This window comes from Cydia pomonella, chromosome 24 (assembly GCF_033807575.1).
Source record: "Cydia pomonella isolate Wapato2018A chromosome 24, ilCydPomo1, whole genome shotgun sequence".
NCBI lineage: Eukaryota > Metazoa > Arthropoda > Insecta > Lepidoptera > Tortricidae > Cydia > Cydia pomonella.
This window is the reverse complement of record NC_084726.1, coordinates 1,027,588-1,047,498: the sequence shown is the minus strand read 5'-3', so window position 1 is coordinate 1,047,498 and position 19,911 is coordinate 1,027,588. Positions and strand designations below refer to the sequence as shown.

The 19,911-nt window shown below is 36.4% G+C and overlaps 1 protein-coding gene and 2 long non-coding RNA genes across 6 annotated transcripts in view; 1 reads left to right on the top strand and 2 right to left on the bottom strand.

Moving 5' to 3' along the window:
* Positions 1 to 19,911, top strand: part of LOC133531032 (protein stum-like) — a 97,344-nt gene that overhangs the window by 40,658 nt on the left and 36,775 nt on the right. The gene's annotated exons all lie outside the window — the stretch shown is intronic.
* Positions 1 to 19,911, bottom strand: part of LOC133531052 (uncharacterized) — a 142,804-nt gene that overhangs the window by 112,103 nt on the left and 10,790 nt on the right. The gene's annotated exons all lie outside the window — the stretch shown is intronic.
* LOC133531053 (uncharacterized) lies at positions 2,727 to 4,849 on the bottom strand. The gene is made up of 2 exons (XR_009801440.1): positions 3,956 to 4,849; positions 2,727 to 3,797 (listed from the first exon to the last, which is right to left on the bottom strand). It is a non-coding gene; the product is annotated as an uncharacterized LOC133531053 (long non-coding RNA).

Here is a 19,911-nt window from a genome sequence, read left to right as displayed (position 1 = left end):
TGTTTTTTTACTTTTTTTGCTTCGTGGTTACTGACACTTTTTTAGGGTTCCGTAGTCAACTAAGAACGTTTATAGTTTCGCCATGTCTGTCTGTCTGTCCGTCCACAGCTTTACTCCGTGATCTTTGGTGCTAGAAAGCTGGGATACCTAGATCAATCATGGTGACAAAGTGGTTAAAAAAATGTCTAGGGCACCTCAACTAAACGATTTTATTTTTTCCTCTTTAACAATATGGTGGTGGGGTGGCATTGGATAGGTATTTTAATAGGAATAGCTAAGGGTCTCTGACAACCACTTTTTGATAAAATGAATATTTTCATAAATAATCGCTTCGAAAAAAAAATGCGTTTCCCCCCTCCACCCCCTCTAACTTTTTAACTATGGATCCAAAATCTATTAAAAAGCACGAAAGGAAAACTTAATAAATACTTTCATTGAAAACTATAGTGAACAGTTAAGCCGTTTTTGAATTATTATATAACTATAAAAAGTCTTTCCTTAGTAAATAGCCGTACAAAGCGCTGCGAACGTACTCCCTTTTGCTTGTGATGTACACATACTACCCCCCGTTCAGTCTATTGTGACTGAAGGATACCTACGGAATTCTACACTGAGCAGGGCCCGAGATGGTCTTGGCCGGTTTTATTTATTTATGTAGTGATAGCGGTGCGTCGTTTTATAAGTAACATTCTTTGTTTTATAACATTTAAATACGTACAATATTCAAATACGAGGACACGAAAAAATCTGGTCTATATTTTTAAACTGAATACGCATTTTCAAGCAGCACTTTTTTTAAATAATTTGTGGATATCAAACTACATAATAAAAATACAATCATAATAATAACATTATATTATAATGTTACGTTACGTTGCCTGTGACTTTTAGCATGATATATTCCACCGTACCTATATTTATTTGAACGCACAACTTACAACCAACCATACTAACTATGGTAATTTAAATAAGCAGTAAAATACACCTCTCTTCTGTCAGTTCAGTTCTGTTTCGCGCCAGCATGTCGTTTACGCGCGAAGTCAACTGTCACCGAAACGGTGCGTGCGCTCGATAAAAAAGTTTACTTTGTACTTTATTATTCTACTTATTTAATTGAATGTCAAGCTCTAAATGTTGTAAACTAGTGTTTGTGATATGCAGCATTAATTTGTAACACACTTCATCTACTTGTATTTATGTTAACGGCACCAGTCATGGGACATTTAAGAAAAATATTGGAGTACTTAGATATTTTCTCGGCATCTGTAAATTTTCTACCACTTTATGCGTTAAGCGTTTAATGTCCTATTCGTCCTTTATATTTTCAATGTATTTAATGAAACATCCTGGTTTGAATATTATTAACAAATAAAAACTATTTTTTTTGCTCCAGTCATGAGATGTATGGCGCCATTAATTTTAAAACAAAGAAAAATCAATGAAACATCAAAGTTAAGCAGCTCTATGGCTCTTGATTATTGTAAAATGTTGTCAGTGTTAAAAACTGATGTCAATTTGACAAATACTTAATTTACAAAATGTGTCTACATATACTATCCCATTACTGGTGTCAGATCCATTATAGGGGTGTTAACTATAGTCCATTTTTTCGATAAAAATGATTCTTGTTGGAATTGGCGATGTTCGGAAATAAACGAAAAATACAATTTTAGGGACAACATTCATATTTGATCAAAAATGTGAAAAACTATATGTAGTAATTGTTTCGGTAGAAACACTGAATGTTGTAGTTCTACCAAATCACATTTAATTTGAATTGATTTGGATTAGACCAAGACGTCAGAAGATGCGTGCGTCCAGACTAGTCCAGAACAAATGCGCCACGCGCTTTATGCGCTTTATGCGAGCCTCGCAAGAGATGCAATCTGTAGCAAACATGCGTGTTCAAAACTACACACCTTAATAAACACGGCTTTGCGTGCATATTTTGCTGAAACAATTACCCGCTTACATTAGGTATCTGTGTTTTACAAAAAGTGTTAAAAATAATAAAAACATACAGTTACACGCTAAACAGGTTTGTCATGTATCTAATGAAGATAATTGGCTGGCAAGAAAGCGTACTAAACGAGCAATTATGTCCTATTCTGTGTAATTTCATGATACGAAAACGTAATTTAGCCAAATTGTGGGTCAGCATTCGTAGAGATTGGGTTACTGTATTAGATTGTAGGGATTTATACCTACAATCAAGTAATTTGAGTTGAAGGTTTATCATGTATTTAAATCGTAAACCAATCAGCTGGTAATGGTAATAATCATTCTAAGATCAATTTTATATTGAAAATCGGTATGCCACGACGAAATCAAATGATTAGCGCTCAGGCGTACCTAAATACTGAAACTTTTTAAGTCATGCGATTACATAAAAAACTGAAAATAAAAATTAAATTAATTTGATGGTTAATGGACGTATTTATGCAGAAGGGAACCAACCCACACAATGATAGTTTTGAGATAAAGCACTTTTTCTTCATAAATTGTATACAAAAAATATTAACAGCTTTTTTAACAAAGTTGGATTATCAAGTGCCACAGTATGGCATGGTTTATATTGTTTTACTTAAACGAGCCATGTAAATGTAGTTTTAAGTATAGTTTTCTCTTAAAAAGGCAATGGTTCCTTTTAGCAAAATTGGTTAAGTGAGGGTTGGTTCCTTATTGATTTATAGGTATTCTAAAAGGGTATACAAAAATAATGCACACCAGGGCAAATTTACTTTATTCGTAAACAAAAACAATCTCTAAACTTTTATAATAATATTGTTTTCTAACTTTAACCGCACCAACATCAATCAAACATCAGATATTACGCTGTAATAAAAAAAAACTAGAAAAAAATATATAATACAAACGACTTTAGCATAATGCTTTATTTTCTCAATAATTTTAAGGGCTTTTATCCTCTACTTCGAAGTCCAGTTCACCAGAAAAGCCCTCCAGATCATCCTCGATGTTTTGATGGACTTGATGGACCTGTGGGATCAAGTGAAGAAAGCTCTTCAGGTCCTATAATTTCGCGTCGGGAACGGGCTGTCCTGTTGGCCAAAGTGGCTGCATTAAATGCAGGGTCAAAGATGACAAAAGCTCTTCCCCTAATTTTTTTTTATATCTACTTCCTTGAATTCTTCAATAAAGTTTGACCTCATAAAATTTTTATACATGTTGTGCTTTTTTAACTCTATCTCTTTTATGGTCAGCCATGAAACTTTAGTTCCATCTGTACATTTTTTTCTGTTGATTATATTTTTTCCAGCATCAGTGAAGACAAGGAGTCTTGCTGTTCTATGCGATGAACTTTCATGGCATTAGTTTTCTTGCATGTTTTCATTATGCCCATATAATCGTCCAACGTTTTTTCGCAAACACAGGCAATCTAGAAGGAAAATAAGCCTTACATTAATCCCAACACATACTCATTCCACCTGAACCCCATCCCAAGCTCATCATCATCATCTTCCTAGCGGTTTTCCTGGCATTTGCATACTTACATAGAATGGAGATCGCTTTTTGTTCCTATATGGCCATTAAAAAATAAATGTTACGATTATTACGAAACGTTAGTCATACAAAATGCTGCAGAGAAAGGAACGGTTATTATAATTATTATTAGTGTTAACGTAAATGAAAACATTTAATTCGTCAGTCGGAAGGGTTTTTTGCAGTAAAATAAGATTAAAAACATTGGCATGCAAATTATAAGCTACAGAAAAAATAATAATACCTACCTGCAGATATCTGAATCGGGCTGCTTGATCGCGAATCGTCGAGAAAATCTGAAATTCAGTATACCAGAAATGCTTAAACATTTCACAACACACTTACAGATCACACAAAACTAACTAAAAGTTACTTGCAAATACGTTTTAACAAAAACATTGGCAAACTAACCTAAGTAAATTAGACATCTAACATAAATACATTGTCAACTTACCCGGGACGCTGCCGTTTCTATCGTCAGAATGTTTATTTAAACAACTTAAAACCATCGCACGTGACCTCGCACCAAGTATCTTCATTTTTACATAGATTTTGCACAAATTCCGGAAGATTATTGCACTTTCAAACCTTTTTGTACAAGCTTAACATTTATTTTGATATGAAGCACAGTGTTGCTAGTTGTAAATATTTGCCATAGTAAAGATGCCGCACATTTGTTTAGACACTGTCTTATGTTGTAACTATATCATTTCATAACTCACATTCATAACATCCTCATAATAATAAAATAATTATAAATTATTTTATTAATATGAGTGTGATAAAATAAATAGTAAATAAACAAAAAAGATTCAAGACACATGGTTCCCTTATCTTTCAAAATATAATACATTTAATAAAGAACCATGTAATATGGACCTTTGTGAACACATACACTGAGCTAATTTGAATTATGCAAACCAGATCCAATGAACTTAGTTAGTTACTCAATATTAAAAAAAAGAATTTTACTAAGGAACCATGTGACTTGGATCTTTTAGACGGTGTACATTTTTGCAGTTTTTATTTTGCAAAAAGGAACCAACCCGCATGGTCTCTTATGAAATTAATAAAACAATACTATATAGAAGAACCATGTGCTTTGGATCCTTATAAATAAATATAAAGTATATTGAGTAAGGTACTAAACAGCTTGGATCTTTTTAAATTTAATGAAACAGTGAAAATGTGGGTTGGTAACTTTGATAACGAAATGGTTTTATACGTAAAAATGATTCTACAACTTTGGTCTTTTTGTAGGGGGTATAAGGTGCATTTTTAACGTCTTCTGCATACATAACTCAATTTTGACAGATGTGTGGGTTGGTTCCCTTCTGCATAAATACGTCCGTTTAATCCTGATATTTTTAGTCATCACGCAACATGAGAACCTAGGTCTAGGTCTCCATAGTCAAGCACTAACAGTGCCGAGCAGCGGTCACGATGGCCGCGTACTAAAATACTTGAGTAAAACCGTTAAATTAGTTTCATGTTAGTATAACTCACGAAGGTTAAAAAGAAATTAAATGGTATTTAATAAAATGAAAAATAGAACACCTATGTATTTCTTTATTGACATGGAAAAATGTGTAAAATGATGCATAAAATACTCTAAGATTTTTTTAAATATAAGTTTATAGAAAACATCGATATATGAAGCAGCAGATATTTTCGGTATTTCGGGGTTGGCCCCATAGTAAAACTTGTAGGTACAATAATTATTACGTATGACTTGTGTAGATATCTACACAAGTCATGAATATTCATGTACCTATCAGTTTAGATACTGTAGGTGTAGATAGACATAAAGGATGATTCACGCTAAACCGGGCCGGGGCCGGGCCGGAGCTTCCGGTGCTTCGTTTTCTATGGAAGGACCACGTGATCACCGATCAGCCGACATAGAAAATGACGTGTCGAACGCCTCGGCTCGGGCTCGGCCCAGTCTAGGATTACCTCCGACATTTCGAGGACGGCATTGTCCCCGTGGACGGGACTTGTATTGTATTGTATTGTAGTTCGGGCGATTTTCCGCAACTCGACGACTGGCGCCTATTTTGCGTGACAAGGGGGGGTGGAGGGTTGGCTACTCTTGCCAGCCCAACTCCTCGAGTAATCCTATCAAACCTTTGATGTTGAGTAGGACCTCAGGGAGGTCTCTCGGGGATCCGAGATGTTTTGCCCTGTATGGGGCCACTCCGCTGCATTCCAGCACCACGTGAGAGGCTGTTTCTTCTGTCTCCATGCATCCTCGGCATAAGGGACTGTCTGTGACACCTGTTATGAAAAGATGTTTGTTAAATAGTCCATGACCTGTTATGACACTGGTTACCATACTCAGTCGGACCTTCCCTAGTTGAAGGAGCGCCCTTGTGAGCTTTCCGTTGATGCCAGGCATGGCTTCTTTTGCCTGTCTGCATCCAGTCTGATTCAGCCAGTGTTCTGTGTGTAGTTTCCCTGTACGTGCCAGCAGCATTGAGCGTACCTTGCTAAACGGTATCGGAAGAATCGGTTGAGTCCCGGGTTTGTAAATAATATTAGAAAGACATAATATAACACTTTTTTGACTACTCACCTATATAATTTTACACACAACTTTATGGAATCAATGGTTACTTATGTAGACAATTAACTCAACACATCAACCAATTGGCGCCAAATTCCAAAATAGCGAATCGATACCGTCCCACGACTCGATAATTGATAACGATTAATAGAGTCGAGTGTGGCAACAGTTGTTCGCGTGTACCACAATCGATTAGTCACAAATTACAATGGTAGGCCGTTTCGGTGTGCAAGGTTATGCCAATTCAGGAAATTTTAGATAAATTTGAAGGTCGAGTCTAGTTTCAAATTCGATAACTAAAATAAAATAATTGTTATTTCTTACAACTGAAAAATATACTTCTAAGACGTAGTTTAGCGAAAAGGATCCATCATCTAAAATTTTACATTTAAATAAATTATGTACTTTTGAATTTGACAAAAATTCTATTGACAGATTTTTGTGGATTGGATCATTTTCCCTAAATTGGGTCCTTTTATGTTCCCATAGCATTTAATGATTTATTTATTTAATCTTTATTGCACAATAAATGAAGGTACAAATGGCGGACTTAATGCCTTGAGGCATTCTCTACCAGTCAACCAATGGGTTAAACCAGAAACCAACCAGAAACCTCAAGTAGATTAAGGTTTCTGGTTGGTTCCTGGTAAGATTAGGTAGGTATTTTATCGAAACTATTACGACCCAAGATGAAACTAAATAGCCCTGTCGGTGGCCGCCCGCCAGATCCAGATTTTTTTTTAATTTTACTCTATTGTCCTATTACCTATGCCTATTACGTAAAGACAGTGACAGACCCATTCTTGGTATTAGAATACCGAGCGGACAGCGGACTCCGGGGTGCGTACCCAATATGCCAATCGTTTACACTCCGTAGCAAACGAAACGCAACTACCACTGTCGCATTAATATGATAAGAGTGATAGAGAGATACAAAGCGTGTCCTTGTCGTGGCGCGAGACACTTCCAAAGTGGTAAAATGATTATCCCCCCCCCCCCCCCCCATAAACCTCTAAAATAACAGAATGATAAAACTAAAAAAAATATATGATATAGGTACATTACCATGGAAACTTCCACCGAAAATTGGTTTGAACGAGATCTTAGTAAGTAGTTTTTTTTAATACGTCATAAATGGTACGGAACCCTTCATGGGCGAGTCCGACTCGCACTTGGCCGCTTCTTTACATTTCGAGTATTGTAAGCGATGTGCTAATATTTGGTGAAAAGGAAAAATATTCTTTCTCGGGCCCGAAATCAGGTGTGATATCAGGCCTGATAAAGTGTGGATGTAATTAGATTTGACGAACGGTTTGGCCTAGTGGGTAGTGACCCTGCCTACGAAGCTGATGGTCCCGGGTTCAAAATGTTCAAATCCTGGTAAGGGCATTTATATGTGTGATGAGCATGGATATTTGTTCCTGAGTCATGGGTGTTTTCTATGTATTTAAGTATTTATAAATATTTATATATTATATACATCGTTGTCTAAGTACCCTCAACACAAGCCTTATTGAGCTTACTGTGGGACTTAGTCAATATGTGTAATAATGTACTATAATATTTATTATTTAATTAGCACTAAAAATTCAATATTAGACAGCGTTACCGGGATTCGAACCAAGAACCTCCAGCATCGTAGGCACTTATTTAATTATATATCAACTAGACTGCTAGCTGCTGCCTTTAATCTTCATTTAAAACATCGTTCACATTTAAGTACCCGATTCGATTATAATACACCCAAGAAGTTTCTAACAACCATTATAGCCACAACCAAATGATAATCAACAGGTGCTCATTACATTTCCTAACATTTTGAGTGATTGAAGACAACTGATCATTATAAAGTACCACCCGTAGACACCGCTTCATTGAATACCACCGCAGATACCATTTTAGACGACTGCTACCTACACTACCGGCCTGATTCGAATGAGATACGATAACGATAAGTTCAGACCGCGTAGCCAACGTGCAAATCGCTTACGCTCCGTAGCGATCGAAACGCAACTGTCACTATCGCACTACATATGAAAGACGGATACAGAAACACAAAGCGATTCGTTGTCGAAGCGATAGCGATTGCCACACCTTGGCTAGGCCGGGTTTAGATAAGTTCTCATTTAGATATCGTTTGTATGTCGTATAATTGACTGAAGCAGCTCGATTCGGGCAACTAATGTCACTTTGACGTTAGAAATATCATAGATAGCTCTTATTGGGATCACAGCGGAAGCGAAATAAACGTCAATTTTGTCGTTTAGCTATCGACCTTTTAAAGATCTTTCCAAGATCTTAAACGTGTCTTAATCATTCTTCGAATCGGGCCGTACGAGTATTTTGTAAATTAACCCCCCACCCCTTTCCCCTAGCATTTATTGCTTCTTTTTTTGTAATTTACATGCTATGCTTTGGTAGCCTAACTTTCAGTCCAAAGATTTCGAGTTTAACCCTCAGCTAATAAATATTTCAAGGAAAGGAGGGGCCCTTTTCCCGAACGGTATTAGTCTAATATTATTCGTGTGTTGCCACGGTAACCCATATGACTTGACAGTTCGTGGACTAATAATATTAGACTAATACCGTCCGAGAAATGGGCCCCAGGCCGGGTGGTTCGAGGTAGTTGCTGTTTTTTAAAATATTTCTCTCACTGCACCCACGTTCGAGAATTTCTGGTTCGTCCTGTGGTTGACTGGTACGCCTACAGTAATTTGTACTTATTTTTATTGCTCAATTTTTAAGTAATAAAACCAGAAGTGTGGTATCATGCACCGTCTAGTGGGCAGGTGATCTGTACGAATGGATCTACGATGCGCCCACGCATGATGCAAGTGATGCAACGAGTTGAACTTGAAGAGTTGGAGGTAATCAGTTTCAGATTATACTCTATTAACTCTAAGAAATTAAATTGTATTGTTTGTTAGTTTGGAGCTAAATTATTACAATGGTTATTAACATTTTTGTCTTTAAATTAAATTAATTTTTAACAAGCGAAAACGACTGCAAAAGATAAATAAATAAATAAAATATTATAGGACATTATTACACAAATTGACTAAGTCCCATAGTAAGCTCAATAAGGCTTGTGTTGAGGGTACTTAGACAACGATATATATAATATATAAATACTTAAATACATAGAAAACACCCATGACTCAGGAACAAATATCCATGCTCATCACACGAATAAATGCCCTTACCAGGATTTGAACCCGGGACCATCAGCTACGTAGGCAGGGTCACTACCCACTAGGCCAAACCGGTCGTCTAAAAAAAGATGCTATTAAGCTTAGATCCAGAGGCCGTGAGTTCAAATCTCACCCAAGGCAGTAATGTTTCCACTTTTAAATTGATTTTTGTCCTTTATTCTAATGAAAAGAAAATCTTCTAACATTGATCAAAGTCACGTTACGTTACCTTTAATAGACAATTAAGGGCCTGTTTCACAACATCCAAGTAAAATCAACAAGTGTCGGCAACGCGCATGTAACACCTCTGGAGTTGCAGGCGTCCATATGCTACTGACTACTTACCATCAGGCGGGCCGTATGCTTGTTTGCCACCGACGTGGTATTAAAAAAGTATTGGATAACTAATTAACAAATAAATTTACTGCCAGATAAAATTTCCCACAAAACTTAGCATTCTATCTACCAGTTTATCTTATTTCAAGATTGTGAAACGCTCGATGACTTTATTCGTCAGATAAGTGGCAAGTAGCTTATTCAGGACTTTACTTGGGTATTGTGAAACAGGCCCTTATTTAACTAAAACTTGCAACACATACACAAATCAAGATTAGATTAGATTAGATTAGATTAGATGATTTATTTCATGAAAGACAATTACATAATAAATTTGCATTGATGTCAAAAATATAAGAATTTCTATCATGATCGTCAAAATAAAATAATAAAAATGAAAATAATAACAATACTAATGAAATAAAATTATAGCTCCAATAAGGATTGTCAATACAATTAGAATAAATAAGAGAAACAGTAAGTAGGTAAATACTTACAAAAATCCAAAATATAAATGTACAATGTCAAAACTTACGAAAATACGAGAACAATAAAAATAAAAACGATAAATTAATAAAAGAACACAAATAATATCTCCCAATAAGAATCGTCAACACACAACAATATAAAAACAATGAAATAATATCTCCCAATAAGGATCATCTGTATGATAAAAAAAACAATGTCAATAAATAAAAACAATAAGAATAAAAACAATTTCTGAATCAAAATGTCAATTCCATGAACTCATTTACTGAGTACAGAGGGTTTTCCAACAAAAGGTTTCTCAATTTACGTCTGAATATTTCGTCGCATTGCTCGTTTCTTATCTCGGCAGGTAGGTGCTCGAAATAAGTAGGTCCGATTATTCGTGGGTTCCTTTTTGAAAGCACCAAGCGACGAGGAACTGTTCTGAGACGACCTGTGTTACGCAGTTGTTTTCCCGGACAATCCACACGAGAAAATTGAGCAATATTATTTCTGACAAATATTATTAGTTCAAAGAGGTGTTGTGAGTAGTGAGTCATTATGCGTTCCGAAATAAAAAGATCTTTGCATGGGTGTCTGTGTTTTACTCCAGCAAGTGTACGAATTGCTCTCTTCTGAACTATGAGGACTCTTCTGGCATCAGTGGAGTTACCCCAAATGAGCGTGCCGTACGACATAATAGAATGGAAGTGAGCAAAGTACACCTGCTTTAGAGCTTCCTTCGAGATAAGTGGCTTCATCTTTCGCAACGCAAAGACTGCACTACCCAACCTATCACAGACACTGTCAACATGGTGCTTCCAGTTAAGGTTACAGTCAACTATAAACCCAAGGAACCTACTCTCATTGCACACTGGCATCGGACTGCTGGCCATGCATGGTGGCAGTGGAATCTTCCGACCAGAGAATAGCATTACGTTTGACTTGGAACAGTTTAGTATGAGCCCATTTGCTGAAAACCAGGTCTGTAACTGCGCACAAGCATTACTTATCTTTAGGCTTAGCTGGTCGTAAGATTCTGCACTAACTAACACGGTTGTGTCGTCCGCAAACAATACGGGCAAACCAGCTGCAATATTCGACGGCAGGTCGTTTATAAAGAGCAGAAATAACGTATTTCCAAGAGCAGAACCCTGCGGAATACCGATATTTACAGACCCTGCGTTGGATTGTAGTGGTTTGCCGTCGGCAAGCAGTTTTACGACTTGTTTGCGGTCCGATAAAAAAGACGTAAACAGCTGGTGAGCGTTGTCTTGGACACCATACAAATTTAGTTTTTTGAGCAGTAACTCGTGACTGATGACGTCAAATGCCTTCGATAAGTCACACAATATTCCCGCCATCTTGTTTTTGTCATCTAACCCAGTCACTATAGAATCAAACATCCTGTACGCCGCGGTGGTTGTAGACATTTTCTGTCGGTACGCATGTTGGTTACTCGTAATCAGTTTGTTCGATTCCAAGTGATTCATTAGGTGGGACGACAAGATAGACTCAACTATTTTGGATATGGTTGGCACTATTGTAATAGGCCTATAATTGTTGACGTCACACCTGTCGCCCTTTCCTTTAAAAACTGGACATACCCTGGCATTTTTTAAAACGGCAGGATATGTACCAGTTTCGAACATAAGGTTTATGAGCACGACAAGTACGTCACCAACAACCGGCCATATCCAAAAGAGAACATTGGGTGAAATATCAAAAACATCAACGGTGCTACGCTTCTTCATCATAGAGTGTAGTGCCCGATCTAACAGATCGCGAGTGACGACCGGCAGAGTGAAAAAGGGTACATCAGTCGTACCTAAATGCGCCTGTAGGTACCTAATAGACTCGGACAAGTCACCTTGTATGGCATACTTAGACGCTATACTAAGAAAATGGGAATTGAATGTATTAGGCAGGTCCCTTTTCTCTATTGTTAAACTCGTTAGAGGGTCACGTAAAGATATGTTTTGAGATTTCGATTTTGTTCCCACTTCTTCGTTAACAATTTTCCAAATTTCTTTCGATTTGTTGCCACTGTCCATTAGCCTATCTTCAATAAACTTTTGACGTGTTTGTAATGTTTTTGTCTTAATAAGACTGGAGTAATGGTCAATACATTCTGTTAGAATTGAATTGTTCGGGTACTGACGTCTAATTTCATGGAGGTCGACATGTTTACCGATCAACTCCGCCAATTCGTCACTCAGCCATGGCACCTTTGAATTGTTTTTACAGCTAAACTTCTTAATTGGAAAATGGATGTCAATATAATGTTTTAAAATATTAAATAGTTTATTAAATTTATAATTGATGTCCAACGTATGATCATATATGAAATTAAAATTGTAATTTGCAATGTCAAAGTAAAATAGTCCGATTGAATCTTTGTTAAAAACGCGTCGCTCGACTACTCCGTGTTCTTTGTTATCGACTTTATGCTGTGTTATTAATTCAAATCGTTGCGCGTTGTGGTCGCTAATCACGGTATCGATCGGTGTTACAGAAAGCACGTCGCTTGCACAGTTCGATATCCCGCAGTCAATGGACGACGCACAATCCGTTGTCACGCGAGTAGGAAAGGATATTATGTTTTGACACCCGTAAGATGTTAACACATCATTGCTACGCTGCTTCATGATATTATCGGTTAAATAGTCTACATTATGGTCACCAACTATGAGAAACCTTTTGTTTTCGTCAGTAATCATATTTAACAATAACTCTAAATTCTCCAAGTAAATGTCAAAATTTCCATTTCCTGTCCTATATAATACAATAATAATAATTTTCAAACTAGTAACTTCTTTTGCCGCATATTCAAAATGATATTGCACAGCGAAGGCGTGTAAGTCATTGCGCTGCCGATAGTCTATACCTTGCCGTATGTATAGCGCGGTACCGCCATGGGCGATGCGCGTACGACAATAATAATTTGCAAGCGAGTACCCACGTAGTTTCACTCGTGCAATCTCATTTTTACGGCACCAAATTTCGCTAAATCCTATTACGTGTGGTTTTTCTGTGCTTGTTAGTAAGTCTATTAGTGATGTTTTACCATTAATAGATCTAACGTTCTGGTGAATAATGACAAATTTTGAATTTACTTGGTTTTTATTACGATTTGTGTTGCTGTTAAGTTTTTTGCCTGCACGACGTTGAACAAACGAATCGATACACCAGATGGCCAGTTTTTAATGTCTCGCACGGTTTTCTGGTTTTCGGCTGGCACATCAAGACGGAACGACGCGTAGTTACCTCTAGTGACCACCAGCTGCTCGCACACGGGCATCGGGATGCCCATTTGCTGCACATGCTTTATCACGTCTTCAGTTGTGGTGTCCTCGCTGAGGTTAAACACATGCACATCAATCACATCAATCAAACACACACACATCAATCATACCTCCACTTTCTTCATGCCCAATTACCTCCAACCCAAGCACTGAGTCACCCGCCCATACTATTCTCGCACACACATGCCTACATCCATTGTTGAGGTTATGCAATGTGATGTTCAGGTAGGATGATCCATCACTTTTATCAGGTCAAGGGTATGATTGTTTTCAACTTTATTTTTAATTATACTTAATTGATAATTTATAAAAGAAAATAGGAGCTATAGTTTTAACTCATGACATGATCATTTTTTGTATCTCCTTGGATTTCACGGGTCTATAAATTCAGGACTTTTGATAGGCTTCCGTGGGGATATAGATCCAACAGGTAGGGGCCCCTTGGAGCGCCTGCTGGAACCCGTTTACAGGCGCAACAATAGACACCCATGAACTGATCGCAGCAGCCATTGGAACTATTGTAGAATAAGTGAACAAATGTTACAAATTCGAGTTTTTCACACTGTTAATCCCGATTTTAATTTTTGAAAAAAATATTTATTAAACATTAATAACTTCTACATGAAATATGTAAATTTGATAACTGTCGCAATCTCGCGCGTAATTTTATTTATTTTTCTGAAAATTTTCAACGAATATGCATGGTAACGGAGCCTTCTTAATTTAGTTGAGCAATACATTTTTTTTTTAACCAACTATTAGGTTTCAAATGTTAGTTCAAAGAGGTTTTATCACACCAAACATAATTTATAGATTAAATAAATTAATGAATAAATATAACATTTCATATACGCGCCAGCCATTTTCCGTATTTGTCATAAAATTGGAGTAATTTTGCATGATTTTAGTTTATATATTGACGAAAATGACAAATTCAAACATTGAAAATGAAGAACACATAAAATGGACGCTGACGAATACGAATAGAGGCAAGAGCCGAGAACGATAGCATTTTACCATCAAAATCGGGTGAAAAATAATTGGCGGCCTATGAAACTTTTATTCAATGGAAAATCAGCAAAAACGCCCAGTCTTTCTTGGAAAACGTGTTGTTGCTTACTTCAATGAATTGGCGAATAAGTGCCTACAAGCCCAGCACGCTTTGGTGCAATTATTCGATGTTAAAACTGTAAGCCACCATTTTGAAAATTGTACTTTTACTGTTTTGACAAAAAAATATCTAATTTATAAGTTTTGTTTTTTCCTAGCAAGTGTGTTGAAAAACGTCGTATGAAACGCGTGTGCACTGGTCATTACACTCATTACCCACATCGGATTTCTTATTCACAATATTGCCTCGTGTGTATTGACCAACTTAGCATACTTGTATCATAATGTACTATTTTTCCTTTTTTGAATTTTTTTTAAAAACGTGAAGCATTTGAGGCTTAATATTTGGTGAAAGCACTACATATATATAGGTTAATAATCCAGTAAAGGACCTTTATTTTAAGTTTATTTATAGTTTTTATTATTATTTTTAAGTTTATGTATAAGTTTTTTAAGTTTAGTATTATTTATGTTTAGATTATGGAAGTTAATTATTTTTTTAATACTACCTATCCAGTAAAAGGAAAGTATTTTTTTCGCTTAGGGCAGTTTGACAATGCTTACCCGGCTATACTACGGAAGGTGGAGATAAGGAACAAAATCTCCATGTACCAAAAAGTGTCATCAAAACACTTTAAATAGGTGGCGCTACAATACCTAGAGTATTAAACAAAAAATTCAAATCATAGACAGCGCAATTCACTCCGTCAATAACGCCTAGGTTCTTAGCTACTCTAGCGCTACTCTGGAGAGATTTGGAATTATTATTTATAGCTGACAGCTGGACACTTTTGCAACAGTTCTACCATAAGAGATGCCACTCCACTTAATTCCACACTCCATAGGCTATACCTTTAATTCTTTCTTAATTATTTTGCGACTCTTTCTTTTTAAGTAGCTTTGTTTGCTTTTGCCTATCGGCACGCGCACCGTCCCCCCCCCCCCCCCCCCCATAAGATAGGGCCGTAATCAGGAAATTATTTTAGACCGTTGTTTGATGAAGTTCTGGGGGCCTATACTAGCCGAAAAGACAATCGTACATCGATACACGTCAAAGGAAAAAATTAAATATTAAATTAAATATTATAGGACATTATTACACAAATTGACTAAGTCCCACAGTAAGCTCAATAAGGCTTGTGTTGAGGGTACTTAGACAACAACGATATATATAATATATAAATATTTATAAATACTTAAATACATAGAAAACACCCATGACTCAAGAACAAATATCCATGCTCATCACACGAATAAATGCCCTTACCAGGATTTGAACCCGGGACCATCAGCTTATATATATCGGGATGACAGATACTACGAAAAGTCACATGATTATTTCCATGGACATAATGAATTTTCTATCAATGATATTTTCATCATGACTAGGGGCCAGGGGCAAGCATTTCATCAATTTTCTTAACTTTAAGGACAGTCCAGGCGAGATGATCAAATCGTGCGATTTGATCAGAAAAGAAATTGGCGTCAATCTCCAATTTAATAACCAATTTTAGATTTATGTTATGGTCATATGAATAATGACCGCACTAAATTAAGAACATGCCCCCAAACGCGAATACTAGCGTCACAAATTGGTATCCTTCTCCTCCACCTCCATTTCATCGGCAATATCGATGATAATTTTCGGTCGAAATCGGCGAGCCAAATTGGCGTTTGCGTCCGCACCACCTGATTTGATCAGACAATTTAATCTGATTGGCGAAAACTTGTTCCCGTCTGGACTGGCCTTAAAGAGGCAACAGGAGTAGTCATTTCTCCTTATACTCGACTGTTTCCTCCGTGGTTTTTGATGATTTTATTCATTAATATACTAAATATAATAATATACTATGTTGGACTGTTTTGCTTTTTTGATATTTTCGTTTCTTAAGGCGTTAGTGCACTTCAAATATTCGCAAAAACGGCCTAATTTACTAGGCCGCAAAGAGAAGCAAGGTATGATGGCATTCAAAACTGACATCAATTAGTCTAAAAAGCAAAACAGTCCAATACAGATAATTTCATTACCATTTAGATCTCTAAATTTTGTTACATTTGGTTAAGTTTTGGATGACGAAGCAGCCGAGTACGAAACATCGTTTTTTGAAATTTTTACGCAGGATTATTCGCCAACCTGGCGTTGTCCTTATCGCACTAGCTTTAGGAGCCGCTTCCGTTAGCGAGACGGATATATTCACCTGAAATATTTAAATCTCAGCTCCTGTATCCTCTTAAAGACAAATAAGATTAGAACCATTAGTGTGTGACTCAAACATGGTAAATATCTTCTTACTCGTTTTCTCTTAAACCAACCCACATGCCTACACCAGCTATTGTTTTAGGATTAAGCAATGCGCCTGATGCTTGCAGGTGCGAGTGGGATTGTAGGATGCACTCATCTATTATTGGACCATCTCTCATCAGGCCAAGGCCAACATTCATTTAAAATTATCATAATTGAACTCTATGGTTTATTGTTATTAACAGACAGACACTTTTGGGTTTTGTGCGTTCATTTTGTTAATTTATATTTGGAAGTGAGAGTAAAATATGATCGCGATCGATTTTAGAATTGGGACGGTTTTCTATACTATCTATAGGTACGTATTCAATAATAAATGTACTTACTAAGTCATTTTAAAATATTAACCTTACGCATATTAAGTAACATAGGAATATCTAATTCTATAATTTTGCAAACTAATATAATAAAGAAATAAACATGTTGACGTAACTAGAGACCGAAGAGCTGGCGGCTTCCACGCACAACGTATCAGTAAGTAAGTAAGTAAATATTCTTTATTGCACCAACAATTATATTGTAATGCAACGAGGAAATGCCGCCAGCATCCTTGGTACAACGCCTCAAGGGCCTGTTTTAGATTTAAGCTAGTGACAGTAATCGTCTGTATACATCCATTATGTATATTGTTATTATAAATAATATTAGAATATACATTTATTTTTGAATGATCCTGAGTCTTTCAAAAATAGAGGTTCCTCTTGACACTATCTGAGTCCAAGCAGGCCAGCCGCGGACCACAGGCACCTTCAATACTTTGATTTCCATTATTTTCATTTAATCATTTATTTCGGATGACAAGACCCATACATTACTTATTTCATAATATAATCATAAAAACAGATAATAATCAATAATTAAAAAAAAAAGTCATTAAGTAATTAATTTAAAGCATTGTCAAAATTATGCAACACATAAAATCGTAAGTCAACATTTCTTTTACATTCGAGCTAAATGCAAGTCGACGTTTATCGAACGTAATCCCTTTTGAATGTCGTGAAAGCAACCTGATATCAACATCAACACTTTAGCTAGCAAACAATGAAAACTTCTGGAAAATTACGTCTTGCAAAGACGTATAAGATTTATGAGAGAGAATCTGGCGCTCTTCGATAGATACAATAGTTTATATTAACGGATATTTTCATAAATATTTCTTTTTTTATATCAACGGTAGATACGTACCTAACAATTCCACATATGTGGTGAATATCAAATGATATTCCGTACATAATTTCCGAAAAACTCATTGGTACGATCCAGGATTTGAACCCGCGACCTCCGGATTGAAAGTCGGACGTCATATCCACCAGGCCACTACCGCTCCTTGCAAGCTTAAAACGTTCTCATCTTGGAACCATAAGTTTGTAGAGGTGTACTAATAACTGTGGTTGTAGGCGAAGGCTTACACGCTGAAGGCGGGCTGCGGTTCCACACTTATAGAAAGTAGAAAGGTTCTATAGAGCTTAATAATATATTGTACAATCCTGAATTTCTTCATGTTAATAAAACAAGGTTAAAAAGGAATGGGCATATTGATAGTAATATTGCAATTTATGTATATTAATATTTAGTAGTTTCATTATCTAGTCCAGGCCTAGACAAAACTTAGGTACATTCTCCTTGGTCTAGGCGAATATAACACGAATAAGTTAGTTTTTTTATACTATGTCGGTGGCAAACAAGCATACGGCCCGCCTGATGGTGAGCAGTTAGTTAACAATAGTTGTTGTTTTTAAGTTGCTGTTTGAGCGCTCTTGCTAATATTGATACACGAGCTAGCAAATCCTAATGCTAATATTGATACACGAGATCCCAAATCGATCCTCGAGCATAGCTAGTGGTTCGAAAAGTGGAATCACACGTTGCGACGGTTTCAAGGCACTAGAGTTAAACAACCTTAGCTACCGAGTGAAATACAAATTTTTCACCAACGTCTTTCTAATAAGTATAGCGAAAAGCAGAAGATAGTGTCCCAAACAACTTGCGACTTGAATAGTTACACCGGCAGTAGGTTTTAGTATATGTTACCTACATATGATATATTATTGGATACAACACAAAGTACAGTCAGCTGCAGAGATAATTGACTCCCCCTGCATACAAAGAGATTCCTGAAAGGGATTTTGCCTTTGAAATTCAAAATCCAAAATTCAAAATACAAAAACTTATTCTGCAAGTAGGCCTCTAGGACTCTTTTACGAGTAAATACAAACATCATATAGTGACATGAAAAATACATAACAACATTTTTAAATACAACAGCCAATACCTGGGTAAAATTCAGGGATCGGAAACCGGTATTTTTTGTATGGGAACGAAAACGGTATTTTTTCGTTCTTTGTTAATTACTTCATTTCTAATTAGGCAATCTAATAATACGAAGTCGTTATCTGAAAACACAAGTGAGTCCTACATTTAGAGTATAAAATAATCCGAAATATATGGTTATTTCGATGTTTTTGCAAAAACCCGGTTCCGATCCCTGGGGTAAATATTACATTATGATAATCTTAAAATAAATAATGACCACATTACAACAGAGATGTATAGGCTCTATGGTTAATAATACATTAAATATGGGGATGTATAAGGTCCCCAATGTTTGTACAAATGATGTGTGTTTTTTTCTGTTTTATGTTTCTTTTTGTACAATAAAGTACTACTACAAACAGTCTATGCAGGGGGTAATTTATCTCTGCAGCTGACTGTACTTTGTGTTGTATCCAATAATATATCACTTAGGTGCAATGTCCGGGCAGGTCCACAACCGGCATGCTCGGTGCGTGGAGGGCTATAATTGTCACTGAACCGTTTAGCCATAGAGCGTTCAATCAGCGCGGTCCAAGCCACAAGAGATAGTCTTGTGAAGAATTAACTTACCTCACCTAAGTCGCTGATGTATGGCATCAGTGACGATGTGTCCATAGGCTATTTCTACCGGCTTGCATAATATTTAGCTAGTTGAGAACTTTTACTATCTCAAAAGATGGACATATATATACGGACTTCTGTACTATCTCAAAAGAAAAAAAACATATTCCTTTATAAAATGTATCTTTTCTGCAGAAAGAGTATTTACAACTCTATAAATATCCTTCACTGAGTGTAATCTCGCGTGAGTGTAATCCG